The sequence below is a fragment of the Heptranchias perlo genome, chromosome 12 (genome assembly GCF_035084215.1).
Source record: "Heptranchias perlo isolate sHepPer1 chromosome 12, sHepPer1.hap1, whole genome shotgun sequence".
Taxonomy (NCBI): Eukaryota; Metazoa; Chordata; class Chondrichthyes; order Hexanchiformes; family Hexanchidae; genus Heptranchias; species Heptranchias perlo.
Window position 1 is genome coordinate 68,604,953 of NC_090336.1, and position 26,261 is coordinate 68,631,213.

At 49.5% G+C, this 26,261-nt stretch overlaps 13 non-coding genes and 11 pseudogenes across 13 annotated transcripts; 7 read left to right on the forward strand and 17 right to left on the reverse strand.

Moving 5' to 3' along the window:
* The first annotated feature begins 794 nt into the window (after window positions 1–794).
* On the forward strand, window positions 795–960 carry LOC137329927 (U1 spliceosomal RNA). Its single transcript, XR_010964988.1, has one exon. It is a non-coding gene; the product is annotated as a U1 spliceosomal RNA (small nuclear RNA).
* A 916-nt stretch (window positions 961–1,876) lies between these two features.
* LOC137330426 (U2 spliceosomal RNA) lies at window positions 1,877–2,005 on the reverse strand (annotated as a pseudogene).
* Window positions 2,006–2,841: 836 nt separating this feature from the next.
* On the reverse strand, window positions 2,842–3,014 carry LOC137328712 (U2 spliceosomal RNA; annotated as a pseudogene).
* A 630-nt stretch (window positions 3,015–3,644) lies between these two features.
* Window positions 3,645–3,835, reverse strand: LOC137330817 (U2 spliceosomal RNA). Its single transcript, XR_010965239.1, has one exon. It is a non-coding gene; the product is annotated as a U2 spliceosomal RNA (small nuclear RNA).
* Window positions 3,836–4,892: 1,057 nt separating this feature from the next.
* Window positions 4,893–5,058, forward strand: LOC137329648 (U1 spliceosomal RNA). Its single transcript, XR_010964960.1, has one exon. It is a non-coding gene; the product is annotated as a U1 spliceosomal RNA (small nuclear RNA).
* A 927-nt stretch (window positions 5,059–5,985) lies between these two features.
* On the reverse strand, window positions 5,986–6,114 carry LOC137330534 (U2 spliceosomal RNA; annotated as a pseudogene).
* Window positions 6,115–6,958: 844 nt separating this feature from the next.
* Window positions 6,959–7,159, reverse strand: LOC137328908 (U2 spliceosomal RNA). The gene has a single exon (XR_010964871.1). It is a non-coding gene; the product is annotated as a U2 spliceosomal RNA (small nuclear RNA).
* Window positions 7,160–8,390: 1,231 nt separating this feature from the next.
* LOC137329659 (U1 spliceosomal RNA) lies at window positions 8,391–8,556 on the forward strand. The gene has a single exon (XR_010964961.1). It is a non-coding gene; the product is annotated as a U1 spliceosomal RNA (small nuclear RNA).
* A 926-nt stretch (window positions 8,557–9,482) lies between these two features.
* On the reverse strand, window positions 9,483–9,611 carry LOC137330535 (U2 spliceosomal RNA; annotated as a pseudogene).
* An 844-nt stretch (window positions 9,612–10,455) lies between these two features.
* Window positions 10,456–10,656, reverse strand: LOC137328909 (U2 spliceosomal RNA). Its single transcript, XR_010964872.1, has one exon. It is a non-coding gene; the product is annotated as a U2 spliceosomal RNA (small nuclear RNA).
* A 1,231-nt stretch (window positions 10,657–11,887) lies between these two features.
* LOC137329671 (U1 spliceosomal RNA) lies at window positions 11,888–12,053 on the forward strand. The gene has a single exon (XR_010964962.1). It is a non-coding gene; the product is annotated as a U1 spliceosomal RNA (small nuclear RNA).
* A 926-nt stretch (window positions 12,054–12,979) lies between these two features.
* On the reverse strand, window positions 12,980–13,108 carry LOC137330427 (U2 spliceosomal RNA; annotated as a pseudogene).
* Window positions 13,109–13,952: 844 nt separating this feature from the next.
* LOC137328713 (U2 spliceosomal RNA) lies at window positions 13,953–14,125 on the reverse strand (annotated as a pseudogene).
* Window positions 14,126–14,755: 630 nt separating this feature from the next.
* On the reverse strand, window positions 14,756–14,946 carry LOC137330818 (U2 spliceosomal RNA). The gene has a single exon (XR_010965240.1). It is a non-coding gene; the product is annotated as a U2 spliceosomal RNA (small nuclear RNA).
* Window positions 14,947–16,003: 1,057 nt separating this feature from the next.
* Window positions 16,004–16,169, forward strand: LOC137329683 (U1 spliceosomal RNA). The gene has a single exon (XR_010964964.1). It is a non-coding gene; the product is annotated as a U1 spliceosomal RNA (small nuclear RNA).
* A 910-nt stretch (window positions 16,170–17,079) lies between these two features.
* On the reverse strand, window positions 17,080–17,208 carry LOC137330428 (U2 spliceosomal RNA; annotated as a pseudogene).
* An 844-nt stretch (window positions 17,209–18,052) lies between these two features.
* On the reverse strand, window positions 18,053–18,225 carry LOC137328714 (U2 spliceosomal RNA; annotated as a pseudogene).
* A 630-nt stretch (window positions 18,226–18,855) lies between these two features.
* On the reverse strand, window positions 18,856–19,046 carry LOC137330819 (U2 spliceosomal RNA). Its single transcript, XR_010965241.1, has one exon. It is a non-coding gene; the product is annotated as a U2 spliceosomal RNA (small nuclear RNA).
* Window positions 19,047–20,103: 1,057 nt separating this feature from the next.
* On the forward strand, window positions 20,104–20,269 carry LOC137329695 (U1 spliceosomal RNA). Its single transcript, XR_010964965.1, has one exon. It is a non-coding gene; the product is annotated as a U1 spliceosomal RNA (small nuclear RNA).
* A 910-nt stretch (window positions 20,270–21,179) lies between these two features.
* LOC137330429 (U2 spliceosomal RNA) lies at window positions 21,180–21,308 on the reverse strand (annotated as a pseudogene).
* An 844-nt stretch (window positions 21,309–22,152) lies between these two features.
* On the reverse strand, window positions 22,153–22,325 carry LOC137328715 (U2 spliceosomal RNA; annotated as a pseudogene).
* Window positions 22,326–22,955: 630 nt separating this feature from the next.
* Window positions 22,956–23,146, reverse strand: LOC137330820 (U2 spliceosomal RNA). The gene has a single exon (XR_010965242.1). It is a non-coding gene; the product is annotated as a U2 spliceosomal RNA (small nuclear RNA).
* Window positions 23,147–24,203: 1,057 nt separating this feature from the next.
* LOC137329977 (U1 spliceosomal RNA) lies at window positions 24,204–24,369 on the forward strand. Its single transcript, XR_010964993.1, has one exon. It is a non-coding gene; the product is annotated as a U1 spliceosomal RNA (small nuclear RNA).
* Window positions 24,370–25,291: 922 nt separating this feature from the next.
* LOC137330431 (U2 spliceosomal RNA) lies at window positions 25,292–25,420 on the reverse strand (annotated as a pseudogene).
* Between the last annotated feature and the right edge of the window lie 841 nt (window positions 25,421–26,261).

A 26,261-nucleotide genomic window follows, 5' to 3' on the forward strand; every position in this document is an offset into this window, starting at 1 on the left:
CAGTCAGTCTCAGTCACTAACTCACTGCCGTGGAAGGAAACCGCTTTAAAGAAAACTAGTGACGTGACGTGACGTGTCTCACAGCGAGTGAGTGAGATTGCAACGGCCAATTGAGAAAGAGGTGAGGTGCTGACAATCAGCAGCTCGTGTTTAAACGTTCATTCCACAGCAGGCAAGACCAATCAAAAGAAAATACTGCAGATGCTGGCTCGGCTGGCTGGGCTGGCTGGCTGGGCTGGCTGGAAATGGGAAATAAAAACACAAGGCGTGTTAAAGGCTGGTTAAACTGTCGAAAGAAACAAGGCGTTAATGTTTCAGAAGTGCCTATTGAAAGATGTCTCTCAAGCTGCTCCCTGACTGGGCCCTGTCCATTGTCACGTTAATCCCAGGGCGGGGCGGGACTGCTTTGACCAGGAGACCTGTTTTCTGGGACGCAGGTGTGACATTCCAGGGAGTGCACCTGCTTTGTGCTGATTCGAAACTACCACGACAACGGCAACTTGCAGTTCTATATTACCACGACAACGCGCGTGTATATATTGCTACAGCAACAACTGGAGGCGGGACATTTCCCTTGAAGGGCGACATGCAAACAACCATCGCCGGCACCGCATCGCTGCAGTATTTTCTCCCAGAGTGTATCATCGGATATACGGTACGATATTTGAGCGGAATTAATCTCTCAGAGCATCAGCACGTTGCGAGCGAAGGGACGTTTTGATTCTTAAAACCTGCCCTTGCAATCGTAAAAGGTAGCGAATGCTGTCTAGTGGCAGTGTGTGGCGACCCAAGGCATACTTACCTGGCAGGGGAGAATCTGTGATCCCGAAGGCGGATCTCCCAGGACGAGGCTAGCCCATTGCACTTGGGGTGTGCGCTGATGCCTGCGATGTCCCCAAATGCGGGATACTCGACTGCAAAATTTGTGGTAGTGGGGGACTGCGTTCGCGCTCTCCCCTGCATCGAAACGAAAAGTTAGATTGTCGACCCCGCGGTCCACCAATCGGATGGGTGACGGTGTTGTCTGTGTGTGTGTGTGTGTACGTATGTCAGTCAGTCTCTCACTCAGAGCTGCTGTGGAAGGAAACCTTTTTAAAAAGAACTTGCATATCGAAAGAAAGATGTGTCTCAAGCTGCCGGGGCCCTGTCCATTGTCACGTTAATGGCTGGACTGCTTTGACCAGGAGACCTGTTTCCTGGGTCGGAGGTGTGAGATTCCAGGGGACCTGCTTTGTGCTGATTTCCAATGGCCGTCCCTCCCTCCCTCCCCCCAGGCCTTCCTTCTGAACACCTTTGTCGTTTTATCGAGGGCCAGAAGCCTGCCTGTGAAAGGGAAGGATCAGCCGGTCGGCCCCCTGCTGGTCGCTGCTGCTCGTGGAGCAGGCGTGCGTGTCCTCAGCCTCTTGGACAGGTTCCTCAGGCGGTTCCCAGGTGGCCCAGTGGTCGAGGACGCAACCTTTTAAATCGTTGAGACCCGGGTTCCAATCCCGGTCGGGGGGATGATTTTCTGGTGCAGATTAATTGGCACCACTCAAAGAAAGTCTCCCCTCCTGAGCGCAATGCTCCACCTTCACCACCACTGCCTTTTCCTCACCGAGACAAACAGACAGTCCGTCCAGTCCAGGAGCGCAGTTTTCATTTGTACTCAGACCCTGCTTGTTTAAAGTTAAGTTATTTTGCAGTTTGAATTATAATCGCTGCCTGCGTGCGAGCGAGCGAGCGAGCGAACGAGCGGCACTCAGCCCAGGAGAAGAAAAGAATACCACTGAGCTGAGAAAGTAAGTGCAATATATCAGCTTTATTCTCAGTCATAATACGTACACACGGACAGAGACGCTGGGAAAGAGCTGTTTTTCCTTTTGAATATCTCCCCACAGGGAGGTGCACCGTTGCCAGAGACACTGCAATACTGGGTCGATGCGTGGAGTGGACGGAGCCAAGCCCCTATTCCATCTCCCTGTTGCAAAATTCAATTTAATATTCGGTCCCAAAGCCGAGAAGCGATAACCTCCTGAATAGACGTTTGCCATTTGACTGAGTGTGAAAAGACTGAGTGTCAAAGTGGAAATGGCAACTCAAGCCCTCTGCTGGTGACACTGCTGCTACTGTAGGGAGCCATGTGTTCAGCCTTCTGTATATGTTTGCAGGGCATTGAGGGCAACTCCCCTGATGGTCTGGACGCAACATTTAAAACTCGTTGAGACCCGGGTTCGAATCCCGGTCAGGGGATGATTTTCTGGTGCAGATTAATTGGCACCGTTCAAGAAAATCTCCCATCCTGAGCGCAATGCTCCACCCAAACCAGTGCCTTTTACTCACCTTAACACTCAGTTAGCAGCACAGTTTGATCTCACAGCTTCCAATGTGGCCATTCACAGTGCACTCCCTCCAAACACACACGCACTGTCTGCTCGCATTTTTAAAGTCAGCAACGTGAAGTTATTTCGCCTCTCGCTTGTGGCAGTTTAAACGTTAACATTGTGTCTCTCTCGCGCTCTCTGTTTCGGGAAATGTCTGACTTGGAAACAATTAATTCTGGAACTGCCAGTTTAAAACTGCAGTAATTTTTCACACAACAACTGGAGTTAAATGTTTCAGGTCAGGAGACCAAGTCTGTGGAAGGTGGCACGTCCCAATACACAGGCTTGCAGCTTCCTGAAAAGTGACCTGAGACTGACGTCTTTCCCTCCAAGGTAAAACTGCAAGAGGGAAAAGGAAGAAAGGGAGTGGCACTCATCCATCCCAGGAGTAAACAAAAAAACCACAGTTGCAATATCTCAGCATTCTGAGTAATAATACAGGCTCCAAAAATCCGTTCAGCATTTTGAATATCTCCCCACAGGGAGGTGCACCGTTGCCAGAGACACTGTAATACTGGGTCGATGCGTGGAGTGGACGGAGCCAAGCCCCTCTTCCATCTCCCTGTTGCAAAAATCAATTTAATGTATGGTCCCCAGATCGGGGACGTATCAGATCTTAAACTGATAAGAACAGATATTTTTTTCAAAAAATATACTTTCTTCATAAAATTTGCAGCAGTACATACAATACAGTTGTGATATCACATTCCAAACGTACACAATACAGATTATACAATTTGCAGGTTACATCAAGTACAGTTCAACCAACACATTGGACATAATTACAGTTCATGACACTCTAGGGTGTCTCATTGCATCATACTCAACACAGATTATTGCTTACAGATTCATTTCAGGTCCATTTCAGATTCATTACAGTAACATCCACCCACCCATCCTTTTCCAATAGAGGCGGCCGTGCCTGCAGTTGCACGGAAATCCAACAGGGGGCAACCTCCAGCTTAGCTGTCGAGCGGGAAACGTGGTGAGGCCTCACCCTGAAATATAGGCCAAGTCCCCATGGACAGATACGGGAAGAAAAACACAATGGTGGCTGCTTACCTTGCTGAGCAGGAGTGAAAGTGGCGTCAGCGGCGTTGGCAACATGGCGCACCGGCCGGGCGAGAAACAACGCGTAGCGAGCAACAACCTACGAAGGAAAGGAGAGCATGGTCAAGCAGCTGTAAAAAGTTTTCCTTCTTTTATAACAATATTGACTACAGTAATAACATATGGTCCAAAAAAGAAACAAAATCTGTTTTTTGTTTTTCGAATCTCCCCGAAGGGAGCTGCACCGATCCTGGAAGCACTGCTGTACCAGGTCGATGCGCGGAGTGGACGGAGCAAGCTCTTGTTCCATCTCCCTGTTCCAAAAATCAATTTAATATTTGGTCCCCAGATAGGGGACATATCAGATATTAAACTGATAAGAACAGAAACTACACTGGATCTTAGCCAAAAGGCCGAGAAGCGATAACGCGCTCGATGCGAATTGATCTCCGCTCCTGTTTTCCCTCCCTCTTTGGTCTCTGGCTGGCTGTGTCTAAAGCAGTCTAGAAGCACTGCCGTTCTCTCCCACTCTGGCCACATTTTTGCCACCGTTTCTAATTGCAACAGTGGATCAGTTTAAAGAAGTTGCCGTTTTTTCCTTTCTTGCTAGGATTGCTTGACAGATTGGTAAATTTGCCAGTCGGCCACCGATCAGATGGGAGAAGGTGGTGTCTCAACGGACCTCCGTCAGTCAGTCTCAGTCACTAACTCACTGCCGTGGAAGGAAACCGCTTTAAAGAAAACTAGTGACGTGACGTGACGTGTCTCACAGCGAGTGAGTGAGATTGCAACGGCCAATTGAGAAAGAGGTGAGGTGCTGACAATCAGCAGCTCGTGTTTAAACGTTCATTCCACAGCAGGCAAGACCAATCAAAAGAAAATACTGCAGATGCTGGCTCGGCTGGCTGGGCTGGCTGGCTGGGCTGGCTGGAAATGGGAAATAAAAACACAAGGCGTGTTAAAGGCTGGTTAAACTGTCGAAAGAAACAAGGCGTTAATGTTTCAGAAGTGCCTATTGAAAGATGTCTCTCAAGCTGCTCCCTGACTGGGCCCTGTCCATTGTCACGTTAATCCCAGGGCGGGGCGGGACTGCTTTGACCAGGAGACCTGTTTTCTGGGACGCAGGTGTGACATTCCAGGGAGTGCACCTGCTTTGTGCTGATTCGAAACTACCACGACAACGGCAACTTGCAGTTCTATATTACCACGACAACGCGCGTGTATATATTGCTACAGCAACAACTGGAGGCGGGACATTTCCCTTGAAGGGCGACATGCAAACAACCATCGCCGGCACCGCATCGCTGCAGTATTTTCTCCCAGAGTGTATCATCGGATATACGGTACGATATTTGAGCGGAATTAATCTCTCAGAGCATCAGCACGTTGCGAGCGAAGGGACGTTTTGATTCTTAAAACCTGCCCTTGCAATCGTAAAAGGTAGCGAATGCTGTCTAGTGGCAGTGTGTGGCGACCCAAGGCATACTTACCTGGCAGGGGAGAATCTGTGATCCCGAAGGCGGATCTCCCAGGACGAGGCTAGCCCATTGCACTTGGGGTGTGCGCTGACGCCTGCGATGTCCCCAAATGCGGGATACTCGACTGCAAAATTTGTGGTAGTGGGGGACTGCGTTCGCGCTCTCCCCTGCATCGAAACGAAAAGTTAGATTGTCGACCCCGCGGTCCACCAATCGGATGGGTGACGGTGTTGTGTGTGTGTGTGTGTACGTATGTCAGTCAGTCTCTCACTCAGAGCTGCTGTGGAAGGAAACCTTTTTAAAAAGAACTTGCATATCGAAAGAAAGATGTGTCTCAAGCTGCCGGGGCCCTGTCCATTGTCACGTTAATGGCTGGACTGCTTTGACCAGGAGACCTGTTTCCTGGGTCGGAGGTGTGAGATTCCAGGGGACCTGCTTTGTGCTGATTTCCAATGGCCGTCCCTCCCTCCCTCCCCCCAGGCCTTCCTTCTGAACACCTTTGGCGTTTTATCGAGGGCCAGAAGCCTGCCTGTGAAAGGGAAGGATCAGCCGGTCGGCCCCCTGCTGGTCGCTGCTGCTCGTGGAGCAGGCGTGCGTGTCCTCAGCCTCTCGGACAGGTTCCTCAGGCGGTTGAGGCAGCTCCCCCAGGTGGCCCAGTGGTCGAGGACGCAACCTTTTAAATCGTTGAGACCCGGGTTCCAATCCCGGTCGGGGGGATGATTTTCTGGTGCAGATTAATTGGCACCACTCAAAGAAAGTCTCCCCTCCTGAGCGCAATGCTCCACCCTCACCACCACTGCCTTTTCCTCACCGAGACAAACAGACAGTCCGTCCAGTCCAGGAGCGCAGTTTTCATTTGTACTCAGACCCTGCTTGTTTAAAGTTAAGTTATTTTGCAGTTTGAATTATAATCGCTGCCTGCCTGCGTGCGAGCGAGCGAGCGAGCGAACGAGCGGCACTCAGCCCAGGAGAAGAAAAGAATACCACTGAGCTGAGAAAGTAAGTGCAATATATCAGCTTTATTCTCAGTCATAATACGTACACACGGACAGAGACGCTGGGAAAGAGCTGTTTTTCCTTTTGAATATCTCCCCACAGGGAGGTGCACCGTTGCCAGAGACACTGCAATACTGGGTCGATGCGTGGAGTGGACGGAGCCAAGCCCCTATTCCATCTCCCTGTTGCAAAATTCAATTTAATATTCGGTCCCGAAGCCGAGAAGCGATAACCTCCTGAATAGACGTTTGCCATTTGACTGAGTGTGAAAAGACTGAGTGTCAAAGTGGAAATGGCAAGTCAAGCCCTCTGCTGGTGACACTGCTGCTACTGTAGGGAGCCATGTGTTCAGCCTTCTGTATATGTTTGCAGGGGATTGAGGGCAACTCCCCTGGTGGTCCAGTGGTTAGGACGCAACATTTAAAACTCGTTGAGACCCGGGTTCGAATCCCGGTCAGGGGATGATTTTCTGGTGCAGATTAATTGGCACCGTTCAAGAAAATCTCCCATCCTGAGCGCAATGCTCCACCCAAACCAGTGCCTTTTACTCACCTTAACACTCAGTTAGCAGCACAGTTTGATCTCACAGCTTCCAATGTGGCCATTCACAGTGCACTCCCTCCAAACACACACGCACTGTCTGCTCGCATTTTTAAAGTCAGCAACGTGAAGTTATTTCGCCTCTCGCTTGTGGCAGTTTAAACGTTAACATTGTGTCTCTCTCGCGCTCTCTGTTTCGGGAAATGTCTGACTTGGAAACAATTAATTCTGGAACTGCCAGTTTAAAACTGCAGTAATTTTTCACACAACAACTGGAGTTAAATGTTTCAGGTCAGGAGACCAAGTCTGTGGAAGGTGGCACGTCCCAATACACAGGCTTGCAGCTTCCTGAAAAGTGACCTGAGACTGACGTCTTTCCCTCCAAGGTAAAACTGCAAGAGGGAAAAGGAAGAAAGGGAGTGGCACTCATCCATCCCAGGAGTAAACAAGAAAACCACAGTTGCAATATCTCAGCATTCTGAGTAATAATACAGGCTCCAAAAATCCGTTCAGCATTTTGAATATCTCCCCACAGGGAGGTGCACCGTTGCCAGAGACACTGTAATACTGGGTCGATGCGTGGAGTGGACGGAGCAAGCTCTTGTTCCATCTCCCTGTTCCAAAAATCAATTTAATGTATGGTCCCCAGATAGGGGACATATCAGATATTAAACTGATAAGAACAGAAACTTTTTTTTTTTCTGACACTCTGGGGTGCCTTATTGCCTTACAGATTCATTCCAGATTCCTTGCAGTGACATTACATCAAGCCAAAGCTCTACAAGCCAAAGCTCTACACTCTGCCCGAGGGGATTTCTCCCTGACTGCATCCCCCCGGCATACAATGGCAGGAAGGCTCCAAATGGTTGCCTTCCCCCACTTGACCACTTGATCTTCGCCAAAAGGCCGAGAAGCGATAACGCGCTCGATGCGAATTGATCTCCGCTCCTGTTTTCCCTCCCTCTTTGGTCTCTGGCTGACTGTGTCTAAAGCAGTCTGGAAGCACTGCCGTTCTCTCCCACTCTGGGCACATTTTTGCCACCGTTTCTAATTGCAACAGTGGATCAGTTTAAAGAAGTTGCCGTTTTTTCCTTTCTTGCTAGGATTGCTTGACAGATTGGTAAATTTGCCAGTCGGCCACCGATCAGATGGGAGAAGGTGGCGTCTCAACGGACCTCCGTCAGTCAGTCTCAGTCACTAACTCACTGCCGTGGAAGGAAACCGCTTTAAAGAAAACTAGTGACGTGACGTGACGTGTCTCACAGCGAGTGAGTGAGATTGCAACGGCCAATTGAGAAAGAGGTGAGGTGCTGACAATCAGCAGCTCGTGTTTAAACGTTCATTCCACAGCAGGCAAGACCAATCAAAAGAAAATACTGCAGATGCTGGCTCGGCTGGCTGGGCTGGCTGGCTGGAAATGGGAAATAAAAACACAAGACGTGTTAAAGGCTGGTTAAACTGTCGAAAGAAACAAGGCGTTAATGTTTCAGAAGTGCCTATTGAAAGATGTCTCTCAAGCTGCTCCCTGACTGGGCCCTGTCCATTGTCACGTTAATCCCAGGGCGGGGCGGGACTGCTTTGACCAGGAGACCTGTTTTCTGGGACGCAGGTGTGACATTCCAGGGAGTGCACCTGCTTTGTGCTGATTCGAAACGACCACGACAACGGCAACTTGCAGTTCTATATTACCACGACAACGCGCGTGTATATATTGCTACAGCAACAACTGGAGGCGGGACATTTCCCTTGAAGGGCGACATGCAAACAACCATCGCCGGCACCGCATCGCTGCAGTATTTTCTCCCAGAGTGTATCATCGGATATACGGTACGATATTTGAGCGGAATTAATCTCTCAGAGCATCAGCACGTTGCGAGCGAAGGGACGTTTTGATTCTTAAAACCTGCCCTTGCAATCGTAAAAGGTAGCGAATGCTGTCTAGTGGCAGTGTGTGGCGACACAAGGCATACTTACCTGGCAGGGGAGAATCTGTGATCCCGAAGGCGGATCTCCCAGGACGAGGCTAGCCCATTGCACTTGGGGTGTGCGCTGACGCCTGCGATGTCCCCAAATGCGGGATACTCGACTGCAAAATTTGTGGTAGTGGGGGACTGCGTTCGCGCTCTCCCCTGCATCGAAACGAAAAGTTAGATTGTCGACCCCGCGGTCCACCAATCGGATGGGTGACGGTGTTGTGTGTGTGTGTGTGTGTGTGTGTGTGTGTACGTATGTCAGTCAGTCTCTCACTCAGAGCTGCTGTGGAAGGAAACCTTTTTAAAAAGAACTTGCATATCGAAAGAAAGATGTGTCTCAAGCTGCCGGGGCCCTGTCCATTGTCACGTTAATGGCTGGACTGCTTTGACCAGGAGACCTGTTTCCTGGGTCGGAGGTGTGAGATTCCAGGGGACCTGCTTTGTGCTGATTTCCAATGGCCGTCCCTCCCTCCCTCCCCCCAGGCCTTCCTTCTGAACACCTTTGGCGTTTTATCGAGGGCCAGAAGCCTGCCTGTGAAAGGGAAGGATCAGCCGGTCGGCCCCCTGCTGGTCGCTGCTGCTCGTGGAGCAGGCGTGCGTGTCCTCAGCCTCTTGGACAGGTTCCTCAGGCGGTTCCCAGGTGGCCCAGTGGTCGAGGACGCAACCTTTTAAATCGTTGAGACCCGGGTTCCAATCCCGGTCGGGGGGATGATTTTCTGGTGCAGATTAATTGGCACCACTCAAAGAAAGTCTCCCCTCCTGAGCGCAATGCTCCACCCTCACCACCACTGCCTTTTCCTCACCGAGACAAACAGACAGTCCGTCCAGTCCAGGAGCGCAGTTTTCATTTGTACTCAGACCCTGCTTGTTTAAAGTTAAGTTATTTTGCAGTTTGAATTATAATCGCTGCCTGCGTGCGAGCGAGCGAGCGAGCGAACGAGCGGCACTCAGCCCAGGAGAAGAAAAGAATACCACTGAGCTGAGAAAGTAAGTGCAATATATCAGCTTTATTCTCAGTCATAATACGTACACACGGACAGAGACGCTGGGAAAGAGCTGTTTTTCCTTTTGAATATCTCCCCACAGGGAGGTGCACCGTTGCCAGAGACACTGCAATACTGGGTCGATGCGTGGAGTGGACGGAGCCAAGCCCCTATTCCATCTCCCTGTTGCAAAATTCAATTTAATATTCGGTCCCGAAGCCGAGAAGCGATAACCTCCTGAATAGACGTTTGCCATTTGACTGAGTGTGAAAAGACTGAGTGTCAAAGTGGAAATGGCAAGTCAAGCCCTCTGCTGGTGACACTGCTGCTACTGTAGGGAGCCATGTGTTCAGCCTTCTGTATATGTTTGCAGGGGATTGAGGGCAACTCCCCTGGTGGTCCAGTGGTTAGGACGCAACATTTAAAACTCGTTGAGACCCGGGTTCGAATCCCGGTCAGGGGATGATTTTCTGGTGCAGATTAATTGGCACCGTTCAAGAAAATCTCCCATCCTGAGCGCAATGCTCCACCCAAACCAGTGCCTTTTACTCACCTTAACACTCAGTTAGCAGCACAGTTTGATCTCACAGCTTCCAATGTGGCCATTCACAGTGCACTCCCTCCAAACACACACGCACTGTCTGCTCGCATTTTTAAAGTCAGCAACGTGAAGTTATTTCGCCTCTCGCTTGTGGCAGTTTAAACGTTAACATTGTGTCTCTCTCGCGCTCTCTGTTTCGGGAAATGTCTGACTTGGAAACAATTAATTCTGGAACTGCCAGTTTAAAACTGCAGTAATTTTTCACACAACAACTGGAGTTAAATGTTTCAGGTCAGGAGACCAAGTCTGTGGAAGGTGGCACGTCCCAATACACAGGCTTGCAGCTTCCTGAAAAGTGACCTGAGACTGACGTCTTTCCCTCCAAGGTAAAACTGCAAGAGGGAAAAGGAAGAAAGGGAGTGGCACTCATCCATCCCAGGAGTAAACAAGAAAACCACAGTTGCAATATCTCAGCATTCTGAGTAATAATACAGGCTCCAAAAATCCGTTCAGCATTTTGAATATCTCCCCACAGGGAGGTGCACCGTTGCCAGAGACACTGTAATACTGGGTCGATGCGTGGAGTGGACGGAGCAAGCTCTTGTTCCATCTCCCTGTTCCAAAAATCAATTTAATGTATGGTCCCCAGATAGGGGACATATCAGATATTAAACTGATAAGAACAGAAACTTTTTTTTTTTCTGACACTCTGGGGTGCCTTATTGCCTTACAGATTCATTCCAGATTCCTTGCAGTGACATTACATCAAGCCAAAGCTCTACAAGCCAAAGCTCTACACTCTGCCCGAGGGGATTTCTCCCTGACTGCATCCCCCCGGCATACAATGGCAGGAAGGCTCCAAATGGTTGCCTTCCCCCACTTGACCACTTGATCTTCGCCAAAAGGCCGAGAAGCGATAACGCGCTCGATGCGAATTGATCTCCGCTCCTGTTTTCCCTCCCTCTTTGGTCTCTGGCTGACTGTGTCTAAAGCAGTCTGGAAGCACTGCCGTTCTCTCCCACTCTGGGCACATTTTTGCCACCGTTTCTAATTGCAACAGTGGATCAGTTTAAAGAAGTTGCCGTTTTTTCCTTTCTTGCTAGGATTGCTTGACAGATTGGTAAATTTGCCAGTCGGCCACCGATCAGATGGGAGAAGGTGGCGTCTCAACGGACCTCTGTCAGTCAGTCTCAGTCACTAACTCACTGCCGTGGAAGGAAACCGCTTTAAAGAAAACTAGTGACGTGACGTGACGTGTCTCACAGCGAGTGAGTGAGATTGCAACGGCCAATTGAGAAAGAGGTGAGGTGCTGACAATCAGCAGCTCGTGTTTAAACGTTCATTCCACAGCAGGCAAGACCAATCAAAAGAAAATACTGCAGATGCTGGCTGGGCTGGCTGGGCTGGCTGGCTGGAAATGGGAAATAAAAACACAAGACGTGTTAAAGGCTGGTTAAACTGTCGAAAGAAACAAGGCGTTAATGTTTCAGAAGTGCCTATTGAAAGGTGTCTCTCAAGCTGCTCCCTGACTGGGCCCTGTCCATTGTCACGTTAATCCCAGGGCGGGGCGGGACTGCTTTGACCAGGAGACCTGTTTTCTGGGACGCAGGTGTGACATTCCAGGGAGTGCACCTGCTTTGTGCTGATTCGAAACGACCACGACAACGGCAACTTGCAGTTCTATATTACCACGACAACGCGCGTGTATATATTGCTACAGCAACAACTGGAGGCGGGACATTTCCCTTGAAGGGCGACATGCAAACAACCATCGCCGGCACCGCATCGCTGCAGTATTTTCTCCCAGAGTGTATCATCGGATATACGGTACGATATTTGAGCGGAATTAATCTCTCAGAGCATCAGCACGTTGCGAGCGAAGGGACGTTTTGATTCTTAAAACCTGCCCTTGCAATCGTAAAAGGTAGCGAATGCTGTCTAGTGGCAGTGTGTGGCGACACAAGGCATACTTACCTGGCAGGGGAGAATCTGTGATCCCGAAGGCGGATCTCCCAGGACGAGGCTAGCCCATTGCACTTGGGGTGTGCGCTGACGCCTGCGATGTCCCCAAATGCGGGATACTCGACTGCAAAATTTGTGGTAGTGGGGGACTGCGTTCGCGCTCTCCCCTGCATCGAAACGAAAAGTTAGATTGTCGACCCCGCGGTCCACCAATCGGATGGGTGACGGTGTTGTGTGTGTGTGTGTGTGTGTGTACGTATGTCAGTCAGTCTCTCACTCAGAGCTGCTGTGGAAGGAAACCTTTTTAAAAAGAACTTGCATATCGAAAGAAAGATGTGTCTCAAGCTGCCGGGGCCCTGTCCATTGTCACGTTAATGGCTGGACTGCTTTGACCAGGAGACCTGTTTCCTGGGTCGGAGGTGTGAGATTCCAGGGGACCTGCTTTGTGCTGATTTCCAATGGCCGTCCCTCCCTCCCTCCCCCCAGGCCTTCCTTCTGAACACCTTTGGCGTTTTATCGAGGGCCAGAAGCCTGCCTGTGAAAGGGAAGGATCAGCCGGTCGGCCCCCTGCTGGTCGCTGCTGCTCGTGGAGCAGGCGTGCGTGTCCTCAGCCTCTCGGACAGGTTCCTCAGGCGGTTCCCAGGTGGCCCAGTGGTCGAGGACGCAACCTTTTAAATCGTTGAGACCCGGGTTCCAATCCCGGTCGGGGGGATGATTTTCTGGTGCAGATTAATTGGCACCACTCAAAGAAAGTCTCCCCTCCTGAGCGCAATGCTCCACCCTCACCACCACTGCCTTTTCCTCACCGAGACAAACAGACAGTCCGTCCAGTCCAGGAGCGCAGTTTTCATTTGTACTCAGACCCTGCTTGTTTAAAGTTAAGTTATTTTGCAGTTTGAATTATAATCGCTGCCTGCGTGCGAGCGAGCGAGCGAGTGAGCGAGCGAACGAGCGGCACTCAGCCCAGGAGAAGAAAAGAATACCACTGAGCTGAGAAAGTAAGTGCAATATATCAGCTTTATTCTCAGTCATAATACGTACACACGGACAGAGACGCTGGGAAAGAGCTGTTTTTCCTTTTGAATATCTCCCCACAGGGAGGTGCACCGTTGCCAGAGACACTGCAATACTGGGTCGATGCGTGGAGTGGACGGAGCCAAGCCCCTATTCCATCTCCCTGTTGCAAAATTCAATTTAATATTCGGTCCCAAAGCCGAGAAGCGATAACCTCCTGAATAGACGTTTGCCATTTGACTGAGTGTGAAAAGACTGAGTGTCAAAGTGGAAATGGCAACTCAAGCCCTCTGCTGGTGACACTGCTGCTACTGTAGGGAGCCATGTGTTCAGCCTTCTGTATATGTTTGCAGGGGATTGAGGGCAACTCCCCTGATGGTCTAGTGGTTAGGACGCAACATTTAAAACTCGTTGAGACCCGGGTTCGAATCCTGGTCAGGGGATGATTTTCTGGTGCAGATTAATTGGCACCGTTCAAGAAAATCTCCCATCCTGAGCGCAATGCTCCACCCAAACCAGTGCCTTTTACTCACCTTAACACTCAGTTAGCAGCACAGTTTGATCTCACAGCTTCCAATGTGGCCATTCACAGTGCACTCCCTCCAAACACACACGCACTGTCTGCTCGCATTTTTAAAGTCAGCAACGTGAAGTTATTTCGCCTCTCGCTTGTGGCAGTTTAAACGTTAACATTGTGTCTCTCTCGCGCTCTCTGTTTCGGGAAATGTCTGACTTGGAAACAATTAATTCTGGAACTGCCAGTTTAAAACTGCAGTAATTTTTCACACAACAACTGGAGTTAAATGTTTCAGGTCAGGAGACCAAGTCTGTGGAAGGTGGCACGTCCCAATACACAGGCTTGCAGCTTCCTGAAAAGTGACCTGAGACTGACGTCTTTCCCTCCAAGGTAAAACTGCAAGAGGGAAAAGGAAGAAAGGGAGTGGCACTCATCCATCCCAGGAGTAAACAAGAAAACCACAGTTGCAATATCTCAGCATTCTGAGTAATAATACAGGCTCCAAAAATCCGTTCAGCATTTTGAATATCTCCCCACAGGGAGGTGCACCGTTGCCAGAGACACTGTAATACTGGGTCGATGCGTGGAGTGGACGGAGCCAAGCCCCTCTTCCATCTCCCTGTTGCAAAAATCAATTTAATGTATGGTCCCCAGATCGGGGACGTATCAGATCTTAAACTGATAAGAACAGATATTTTTTTCAAAAAATATACTTTCTTCATAAAATTTGCAGCAGTACATACAATACAGTTGTGATATCACATTCCAAACGTACACAATACAGATTATACAATTTGCAGGTTACATCAAGTACAGTTCAACCAACACATTGGACATAATTACAGTTCATGACACTCTAGGGTGTCTCATTGCATCATACTCAACACAGATTATTGCTTACAGATTCATTTCAGGTCCATTTCAGATTCATTACAGTAACATCCACCCATCCATCCTTTTCCAATAGAGGCGGCCGTGCCTGCAGTTGCACGGAAATCCAACAGGGGGCAACCTCCAGCTTAGCTGTCGAGCGGGAAACGTGGTGAGGCCTCACCCTGAAATATAGGCCAAGTCCCCATGGACAGATACGGGAAGAAAAACACAATGGTGGCTGCTTACCTTGCTGAGCAGGAGTGAAAGTGGCGTCAGCGGCGTTGGCAACATGGCGCACCGGCCGGGCGAGAAACAACGCGTAGCGAGCAACAACCTACGAAGGAAAGGAGAGCATGGTCAAGCAGCTGTAAAAAGTTTTCCTTCTTTTATAACAATATTGACTACAGTAATAACATATGGTCCAAAAAAGAAACAAAATCTGTTTTTTGTTTTTCGAATCTCCCCGAAGGGAGCTGCACCGATCCTGGAAGCACTGCTGTACCAGGTCGATGCGCGGAGTGGACGGAGCAAGCTCTTGTTCCATCTCCCTGTTCCAAAAATCAATTTAATATTTGGTCCCCAGATAGGGGACATATCAGATATTAAACTGATAAGAACAGAAACTACACTGGATCTTAGCCAAAAGGCCGAGAAGCGATAACGCGCTCGATGCGAATTGATCTCCGCTCCTGTTTTCCCTCCCTCTTTGGTCTCTGGCTGGCTGTGTCTAAAGCAGTCTAGAAGCACTGCCGTTTTCTCCCACTCTGGCCACATTTTTGCCACCGTTTCTAATTGCAACAGTGGATCAGTTTAAAGAAGTTGCCGTTTTTTCCTTTCTTGCTAGGATTGCTTGACAGATTGGTAAATTTGCCAGTCGGTCACCGATCAGATGGGAGAAGGTGGTGTCTCAACGGACCTCCGTCAGTCAGTCTCAGTCACTAACTCACTGCCGTGGAAGGAAACCGCTTTAAAGAAAACTAGTGACGTGACGTGACGTGTCTCACAGCGAGTGAGTGAGATTGCAACGGCCAATTGAGAAAGAGGTGAGGTGCTAACAATCAGCAGCTCGTGTTTAAACGTTCATTCCACAGCAGGCAAGACCAATCAAAAGAAAATACTGCAGATGCTGGCTCGGCTGGCTGGGCTGGCTGGCTGGGCTGGCTGGAAATGGGAAATAAAAACACAAGGCGTGTTAAAGGCTGGTTAAACTGTCGAAAGAAACAAGGCGTTAATGTTTCAGAAGTGCCTATTGAAAGATGTCTCTCAAGCTGCTCCCTGACTGGGCCCTGTCCGTTGTCACGTTAATCCCAGGGCGGGGCGGGACTGCTTTGACCAGGAGACCTGTTTTCTGGGACGCAGGTGTGACATTCCAGGGAGTGCACCTGCTTTGTGCTGATTCGAAACTACCACGACAACGGCAACTTGCAGTTCTATATTACCACGACAACGCGCGTGTATATATTGCTACAGCAACAACTGGAGGCGGGACATTTCCCTTGAAGGGCGACATGCAAACAACCATCGCCGGCACCGCATCGCTGCAGTATTTTCTCCCAGAGTGTATCATCGGATATACGGTACGATATTTGAGCGGAATTAATCTCTCAGAGCATCAGCACGTTGCGAGCGAAGGGACGTTTTGATTCTTAAAACCTGCCCTTGCAATCGTAAAAGGTAGCGAATGCTGTCTAGTGGCAGTGTGTGGCGACCCAAGGCATACTTACCTGGCAGGGGAGAATCTGTGATCCCGAAGGCGGATCTCCCAGGACGAGGCTAGCCCATTGCACTTGGGGTGTGCGCTGACGCCTGCGATGTCCCCAAATGCGGGATACTCGACTGCAAAATTTGTGGTAGTGGGGGACTGCGTTCGCGCTCTCCCCTGCATCGAAACGAAAAGTTAGATTGTCGACCCGGCGGTCCACCAATCGGATGGGTGACGGTGTTGTGTGTGTGTGTGTACGTATGTCAGTCAGTCTCTCACTCAGAGCTGCTGTGGAAGGAAACCTTTTTAAAAAGAACTTGCATATCAAAAGAAAGATGTGTCTCAAGCTGCCGGGGCCCTGTCCATTGTCACGTTAATGGCTGGACTGCTTTGACCAGGAGACCTGTTTCCTGGGTCGGAGGTGTGAGATTCCAGGGGACCTGCTTTGTGCTGATTTCCAATGGCCGTCCCTCCCTCCCTCCCCCCAGGCCTTCCTTCTGAACACCTTTGTCGTTTTATCGAGGGCCAGAAGCCTGCCTGTGAAAGGGAAGGATCAGCCGGTCGGCCCCCTGCTGGTCGCTGCTGCTCGTGGAGCAGGCGTGCGTGTCCTCAGCCTCTTGGACAGGTTCCTCAGGCGGTTCCCAGGTGGCCCAGTGGTCGAGGACGCAACCTTTTAAATCGTTGAGACCCGGGTTCCAATCCCGGTCGGGGGGATGATTTTCTGGTGCAGATTAATTGGCACCACTCAAAGAAAGTCTCCCCTCCTGAGCGCAATGCTCCACCCTCACCACCACTGCCTTTTCCTCACCGAGACAAACAGACAGTCCGTCCAGTCCAGGAGCGCAGTTTTCATTTGTACTCAGACCCTGCTTGTTTAAAGTTAAGTTATTTTGCAGTTTGAATTATAATCGCTGCCTGCGTGCGAGCGAGCGAGCGAGCGAACGAGCGGCACTCAGCCCAGGAGAAGAAAAGAATACCACTGAGCTGAGAAAGTAAGTGCAATATATCAGCTTTATTCTCAGTCATAATACGTACACACGGACAGAGACGCTGGGAAAGAGCTGTTTTTCCTTTTGAATATCTCCCCACAGGGAGGTGCACCGTTGCCAGAGACACTGCAATACTGGGTCGATGCGTGGAGTGGACGGAGCCAAGCCCCTATTCCATCTCCCTGTTGCAAAATTCAATTTAATATTCGGTCCCAAAGCCGAGAAGCGATAACCTCCTGAATAGACGTTTGCCATTTGACTGAGTGTGAAAAGACTGAGTGTCAAAGTGGAAATGGCAACTCAAGCCCTCTGCTGGTGACACTGCTGCTACTGTAGGGAGCCATGTGTTCAGCCTTCTGTATATGTTTGCAGGGGATTGAGGGCAACTCCCCTGATGGTCTAGTGGTTAGGACGCAACATTTAAAACTCGTTGACACCCGGGTTCGAATCCCGGTCAGGGGATGATTTTCTGGTGCAGATTAATTGGCACCGTTCAAGAAAATCTCCCATCCTGAGCGCAATGCTCCACCCAAACCAGTGCCTTTTACTCACCTTAACACTCAGTTAGCAGCACAGTTTGATCTCACAGCTTCCAATGTGGCCATTCACAGTGCACTCCCTCCAAACACACACGCACTGTCTGCTCGCATTTTTAAAGTCAGCAACGTGAAGTTATTTCGCCTCTCGCTTGTGGCAGTTTAAACGTTAACATTGTGTCTCTCTCGCGCTCTCTGTTTCGGGAAATGTCTGACTTGGAAACAATTAATTCTGGAACTGCCAGTTTAAAACTGCAGTAATTTTTCACACAACAACTGGAGTTAAATGTTTCAGGTCAGGAGACCAAGTCTGTGGAAGGTGGCACGTCCCAATACACAGGCTTGCAGCTTCCTGAAAAGTGACCTGAGACTGACGTCTTTCCCTCCAAGGTAAAACTGCAAGAGGGAAAAGGAAGAAAGGGAATGGCACTCATCCATCCCAGGAGTAAACAAAAAAACCACAGTTGCAATATCTCAGCATTCTGAGTAATAATACAGGCTCCAAAAATCCGTTCAGCATTTTGAATATCTCCCCACAGGGAGGTGCACCGTTGCCAGAGACACTGTAATACTGGGTCGATGCGTGGAGTGGACGGAGCCAAGCCCCTCTTCCATCTCCCTGTTGCAAAAATCAATTTAATGTATGGTCCCCAGATCGGGGACGTATCAGATCTTAAACTGATAAGAACAGATATTTTTTTCAAAAAATATACTTTCTTCATAAAATTTGCAGCAGTACATACAATACAGTTGTGATATCACATTCCAAACGTACACAATACAGATTATACAATTTGCAGGTTACATCAAGTACAGTTCAACCAACACATTGGACATAATTACAGTTCATGACACTCTAGGGTGTCTCATTGCATCATACTCAACACAGATTATTGCTTACAGATTCATTTCAGGTCCATTTCAGATTCATTACAGTAACATCCACCCATCCATCCTTTTCCAATAGAGGCGGCCGTGCCTGCAGTCGCACGGAAATCCAACAGGGGGCAACCTCCAGCTTAGCTGTCGAGCGGGAAACGTGGTCAGGCCTCACCCTGAAATATAGGCCAAGTCCCCATGGACAGATACGGGAAGAAAAACACAATGGTGGCTGCTTACCTTGCTGAGCAGGAGTGAAAGTGGCGTCAGCGGCGTTGGCAACATGGCGCACCGGCCGGGCGAGAAACAACACGTAGCGAGCAACAACCTACGAAGGAAAGGAGAGCATGGTCAAGCAGCTGTAAAATGTTTTCCTTCTTTTATAACAATATTGACTACAGTAATAACATATGGTCCAAAAAAGAAACAAAATCTGTTTTTTGTTTTTCGAATCTCCCCGAAGGGAGCTGCACCGATCCTGGAAGCACTGCTGTACCAGGTCGATGCGCGGAGTGGACGGAGCAAGCTCTTGTTCCATCTCCCTGTTCCAAAAATCAATTTAATATTTGGTCCCCAGATAGGGGACATATCAGATATTAAACTGATAAGAACAGAAACTACACTGGATCTTAGCCAAAAGGCCGAGAAGCGATAACGCGCTCGATGCGAATTGATCTCCGCTCCTGTTTTCCCTCCCTCTTTGGTCTCTGGCTGGCTGTGTCTAAAGCAGTCTAGAAGCACTGCCGTTTTCTCCCACTCTGGCCACATTTTTGCCACCGTTTCTAATTGCAACAGTGGATCAGTTTAAAGAAGTTGCCGTTTTTTCCTTTCTTGCTAGGATTGCTTGACAGATTGGTAAATTTGCCAGTCGGTCACCGATCAGATGGGAGAAGGTGGTGTCTCAACGGACCTCCGTCAGTCAGTCTCAGTCACTAACTCACTGCCGTGGAAGGAAACCGCTTTAAAGAAAACTAGTGACGTGACGTGACGTGTCTCACAGCGAGTGAGTGAGATTGCAACGGCCAATTGAGAAAGAGGTGAGGTGCTGACAATCAGCAGCTCGTGTTTAAACGTTCATTCCACAGCAGGCAAGACCAATCAAAAGAAAATACTGCAGATGCTGGCTCGGCTGGCTGGGCTGGCTGGCTGGGCTGGCTGGAAATGGGAAATAAAAACACAAGGCGTGTTAAAGGCTGGTTAAACTGTCGAAAGAAACAAGGCGTTAATGTTTCAGAAGTGCCTATTGAAAGATGTCTCTCAAGCTGCTCCCTGACTGGGCCCTGTCCATTGTCACGTTAATCCCAGGGCGGGGCGGGACTGCTTTGACCAGGAGACCTGTTTTCTGGGACGCAGGTGTGACATTCCAGGGAGTGCACCTGCTTTGTGCTGATTCGAAACGACCACGACAACGGCAACTTGCAGTTCTATATTACCACGACAACGCGCGTGTATATATTGCTACAGCAACAACTGGAGGCGGGACATTTCCCTTGAAGGGCGACATGCAAACAACCATCGCCGGCACCGCATCGCTGCAGTATTTTCTCCCAGAGTGTATCATCGGATATACGGTACGATATTTGAGCGGAATTAATCTCTCAGAGCATCAGCACGTTGCGAGCGAAGGGACGTTTTGATTCTTAAAACCTGCCCTTGCAATCGTAAAAGGTAGCGAATGCTGTCTAGTGGCAGTGTGTGGCTACCCAAGGCATACTTACCTGGCAGGGGAGAATCTGTGATCCCGAAGGCGGATCTCCCAGGACGAGGCTAGCCCATTGCACTTGGGGTGTGCGCTGACGCCTGCGATGTCCCCAAATGCGGGATACTCGACTGCAAAATTTGTGGTAGTGGGGGACTGCGTTCGCGCTCTCCCCTGCATCGAAACGAAAAGTTAGATTGTCGACCCGGCGGTCCACCAATCGGATGGGTGACGGTGTTGTGTGTGTGTGTGTACGTATGTCAGTCAGTCTCTCACTCAGAGCTGCTGTGGAAGGAAACCTTTTTAAAAAGAACTTGCATATCAAAAGAAAGATGTGTCTCAAGCTGCCGGGGCCCTGTCCATTGTCACGTTAATGGCTGGACTGCTTTGACCAGGAGACCTGTTTCCTGGGTCGGAGGTGTGAGATTCCAGGGGACCTGCTTTGTGCTGATTTCCAATGGCCGTCCCTCCCTCCCTCCCCCCAGGCCTTCCTTCTGAACACCTTTGTCGTTTTATCGAGGGCCAGAAGCCTGCCTGTGAAAGGGAAGGATCAGCCGGTCGGCCCCCTGCTGGTCGCTGCTGCTCGTGGAGCAGGCGTGCGTGTCCTCAGCCTCTTGGACAGGTTCCTCAGGCGGTTCCCAGGTGGCCCAGTGGTCGAGGACGCAACCTTTTAAATCGTTGAGACCCGGGTTCCAATCCCGGTCGGGGGGATGATTTTCTGGTGCAGATTAATTGGCACCACTCAAAGAAAGTCTCCCCTCCTGAGCGCAATGCTCCACCCTCACCACCACTGCCTTTTCCTCACCGAGACAAACAGACAGTCCGTCCAGTCCAGGAGCGCAGTTTTCATTTGTACTCAGACCCTGCTTGTTTAAAGTTAAGTTATTTTGCAGTTTGAATTATAATCGCTGCCTGCGTGCGAGCGAGCGAGCGAGCGAACGAGCGGCACTCAGCCCAGGAGAAGAAAAGAATACCACTGAGCTGAGAAAGTAAGTGCAATATATCAGCTTTATTCTCAGTCATAATACGTACACACGGACAGAGACGCTGGGAAAGAGCTGTTTTTCCTTTTGAATATCTCCCCACAGGGAGGTGCACCGTTGCCAGAGACACTGCAATACTGGGTCGATGCGTGGAGTGGACGGAGCCAAGCCCCTATTCCATCTCCCTGTTGCAAAATTCAATTTAATATTCGGTCCCAAAGCCGAGAAGCGATAACCTCCTGAATAGACGTTTGCCATTTGACTGAGTGTGAAAAGACTGAGTGTCAAAGTGGAAATGGCAACTCAAGCCCTCTGCTGGTGACACTGCTGCTACTGTAGGGAGCCATGTGTTCAGCCTTCTGTATATGTTTGCAGGGGATTGAGGGCAACTCCCCTGATGGTCTAGTGGTTAGGACGCAACATTTAAAACTCGTTGACACCCGGGTTCGAATCCCGGTCAGGGGATGATTTTCTGGTGCAGATTAATTGGCACCGTTCAAGAAAATCTCCCATCCTGAGCGCAATGCTCCACCCAAACCAGTGCCTTTTACTCACCTTAACACTCAGTTAGCAGCACAGTTTGATCTCACAGCTTCCAATGTGGCCATTCACAGTGCACTCCCTCCAAACACACACGCACTGTCTGCTCGCATTTTTAAAGTCAGCAACGTGAAGTTATTTCGCCTCTCGCTTGTGGCAGTTTAAACGTTAACATTGTGTCTCTCTCGCGCTCTCTGTTTCGGGAAATGTCTGACTTGGAAACAATTAATTCTGGAACTGCCAGTTTAAAACTGCAGTAATTTTTCACACAACAACTGGAGTTAAATGTTTCAGGTCAGGAGACCAAGTCTGTGGAAGGTGGCACGTCCCAATACACAGGCTTGCAGCTTCCTGAAAAGTGACCTGAGACTGACGTCTTTCCCTCCAAGGTAAAACTGCAAGAGGGAAAAGGAAGAAAGGGAATGGCACTCATCCATCCCAGGAGTAAACAAAAAAACCACAGTTGCAATATCTCAGCATTCTGAGTAATAATACAGGCTCCAAAAATCCGTTCAGCATTTTGAATATCTCCCCACAGGGAGGTGCACCGTTGCCAGAGACACTGTAATACTGGGTCGATGCGTGGAGTGGACGGAGCCAAGCCCCTCTTCCATCTCCCTGTTGCAAAAATCAATTTAATGTATGGTCCCCAGATCGGGGACGTATCAGATCTTAAACTGATAAGAACAGATATTTTTTTCAAAAAATATACTTTCTTCATAAAATTTGCAGCAGTACATACAATACAGTTGTGATATCACATTCCAAACGTACACAATACAGATTATACAATTTGCAGGTTACATCAAGTACAGTTCAACCAACACATTGGACATAATTACAGTTCATGACACTCTAGGGTGTCTCATTGCATCATACTCAACACAGATTATTGCTTACAGATTCATTTCAGGTCCATTTCAGATTCATTACAGTAACATCCACCCACCCATCCTTTTCCAATAGAGGCGGCCGTGCCTGCAGTTGCACGGAAATCCAACAGGGGGCAACCTCCAGCTTAGCTGTCGAGCGGGAAACGTGGTCAGGCCTCACCCTGAAATATAGGCCAAGTCCCCATGGACAGATACGGGAAGAAAAACACAATGGTGGCTGCTTACCTTGCTGAGCAGGAGTGAAAGTGGCGTCAGCGGCGTTGGCAACATGGCGCACCGGCCGGGCGAGAAACAACGCGTAGCGAGCAACAACCTACGAAGGAAAGGAGAGCATGGTCAAGCAGCTGTAAAAAGTTTTCCTTCTTTTATAACAATATTGACTACAGTAATAACATATGGTCCAAAAAAGAAACAAAATCTGTTTTTTGTTTTTCGAATCTCCCCGAAGGGAGCTGCACCGATCCTGGAAGCACTGCTGTACCAGGTCGATGCGCGGAGTGGACGGAGCAAGCTCTTGTTCCATCTCCCTGTTCCAAAAATCAATTTAATATTTGGTCCCCAGATAGGGGACATATCAGATATTAAACTGATAAGAACAGAAACTACACTGGATCTTAGCCAAAAGGCCGAGAAGCGATAACGCGCTCGATGCGAATTGATCTCCGCTCCTGTTTTTCCTCCCTCTTTGGTCTCTGGCTGGCTGTGTCTAAAGCAGTCTAGAAGCACTGCCGTTCTCTCCCACTCTGGCCACATTTTTGCCACCGTTTCTAATTGCAACAGTGGATCAGTTTAAAGAAGTTGCCGTTTTTTCCTTTCTTGCTAGGATTGCTTGACAGATTGGTAAATTTGCCAGTCGGCCACCGATCAGATGGGAGAAGGTGGTGTCTCAACGGACCTCCGTCAGTCAGTCTCAGTCACTAACTCACTGCCGTGGAAGGAAACCTCTTTGAGTAAAACTAGTGACGTGACGTGACGTGTCTCACAGCGAGTGAGTGAGATTGCAACGGCCAATTGAGAAAGAGGTGAGGTGCTGAGAATCAGCAGCTCGTGTTTAAACGTTCATTCCACAGCAGGCAAGACCAATCAAAAGAAAATACTGCAGATGCTGGCTCGGCTGGCTGGGCTGGCTGGCTGGGCTGGCTGGAAATGGGAAATAAAAACACAAGGCGTGTTAAAGGCTGGTTAAACTGTCGAAAGAAACAAGGCGTTAATGTTTCAGAAGTGCCTATTGAAAGATGTCTCTCAAGCTGCTCCCTGACTGGGCCCTGTCCATTGTCACGTTAATCCCAGGGCGGGGCGGGACTGCTTTGACCAGGAGACCTGTTTTCTGGGACGCAGGTGTGACATTCCAGGGAGTGCACCTGCTTTGTGCTGATTCGAAACGACCACGACAACGGCAACTTGCAGTTCTATATTACCACGACAACGCGCGTGTATATATTGCTACAGCAACAACTGGAGGCGGGACATTTCCCTTGAAGGGCGACATGCAAACAACCATCGCCGGCACCGCATCGCTGCAGTATTTTCTCCCAGAGTGTATCATCGGATATACGGTACGATATTTGAGCGGAATTAATCTCTCAGAGCATCAGCACGTTGCGAGCGAAGGGACGTTTTGATTCTTAAAACCTGCCCTTGCAATCGTAAAAGGTAGCGAATGCTGTCTAGTGGCAGTGTGTGGCGACCCAAGGCATACTTACCTGGCAGGGGAGAATCTGTGATCCCGAAGGCGGATCTCCCAGGACGAGGCTAGCCCATTGCACTTGGGGTGTGCGCTGACGCCTGCGATGTCCCCAAATGCGGGATACTCGACTGCAAAATTTGTGGTCGTGGGGGACTGCGTTCGCGCTCTCCCCTGCATCGAAACGAAAAGTTAGATTGTCGACCCCGCGGTCCACCAATCGGATGGGTGACGGTGTTGTGTGTGTGTGTGTGTGTATGTATGTCAGTCAGTCTCTCACTCAGAGCTGCTGTGGAAGGAAACCTTTTTAAAAAGAACTTGCATATCGAAAGAAAGATGTGTCTCAAGCTGCCGGGGCCCTGTCCATTGTCACGTTAATGGCTGGACTGCTTTGACCAGGAGACCTGTTTCCTGGGTCGGAGGTGTGAGATTCCAGGGGACCTGCTTTGTGCTGATTTCCAATGGCCGTCCCTCCCTCCCTCCCCCCAGGCCTTCCTTCTGAACACCTTTGTCGTTTTATCGAGGGCCAGAAGCCTGCCTGTGAAAGGGAAGGATCAGCCGGTCGGCCCCCTGCTGGTCGCTGCTGCTCGTGGAGCAGGCGTGCGTGTCCTCAGCCTCTTGGACAGGTTCCTCAGGCGGTTCCCAGGTGGCCCAGTGGTCGAGGACGCAACCTTTTAAATCGTTGAGACCCGGGTTCCAATCCCGGTCGGGGGGATGATTTTCTGGTGCAGATTAATTGGCACCACTCAAAGAAAGTCTCCCCTCCTGAGCGCAATGCTCCACCCTCACCACCACTGCCTTTTCCTCACCGAGACAAACAGACAGTCCGTCCAGTCCAGGAGCGCAGTTTTCATTTGTACTCAGACCCTGCTTGTTTAAAGTTAAGTTATTTTGCAGTTTGAATTATAATCGCTGCCTGCGTGCGAGCGAGCGAGCGAGTGAGCAAGCGAACGAGCGGCACTCAGCCCAGGAGAAGAAAAGAATACCACTGAGCTGAGAAAGTAAGTGCAATATATCAGCTTTATTCTCAGTCATAATACGTACACACGGACAGAGACGCTGGGAAAGAGCTGTTTTTCCTTTTGAATATCTCCCCACAGGGAGGTGCACCGTTGCCAGAGACACTGCAATACTGGGTCGATGCGTGGAGTGGACGGAGCCAAGCCCCTATTCCATCTCCCTGTTGCAAAATTCAATTTAATATTCGGTCCCAAAGCCGAGAAGCGATAACCTCCTGAATAGACGTTTGCCATTTGACTGAGTGTGAAAAGACTGAGTGTCAAAGTGGAAATGGCAACTCAAGCCCTCTGCTGGTGACACTGCTGCTACTGTAGGGAGCCATGTGTTCAGCCTTCTGTATATGTTTGCAGGGGATTGAGGGCAACTCCCCTGATGGTCTAGTGGTTAGGACGCAACATTTAAAACTCGTTGACACCCGGGTTCGAATCCCGGTCAGCGGATGATTTTCTGGTGCAGATTAATTGGCACCGTTCAAGAAAATCTCCCATCCTGAGCGCAATGCTCCACCCAAACCAGTGCCTTTTACTCACCTTAACACTCAGTTAGCAGCACAGTTTGATCTCACAGCTTCCAATGTGGCCATTCACAGTGCACTCCCTCCAAACACACACGCACTGTCTGCTCGCATTTTTAAAGTCAGCAACGTGAAGTTATTTCGCCTCTCGCTTGTGGCAGTTTAAACGTTAACATTGTGTCTCTCTCGCGCTCTCTGTTTCGGGAAATGTCTGACTTGGAAACAATTAATTCTGGAACTGCCAGTTTAAAACTGCAGTAATTTTTCACACAACAACTGGAGTTAAATGTTTCAGGTCAGGAGACCAAGTCTGTGGAAGGTGGCACGTCCCAATACACAGGCTTGCAGCTTCCTGAAAAGTGACCTGAGACTGACGTCTTTCCCTCCAAGGTAAAACTGCAAGAGGGAAAAGGAAGAAAGGGAGTGGCACTCATCCATCCCAGGAGTAAACAAAAAAACCACAGTTGCAATATCTCAGCATTCTGAGTAATAATACAGGCTCCAAAAATCCGTTCAGCATTTTGAATATCTCCCC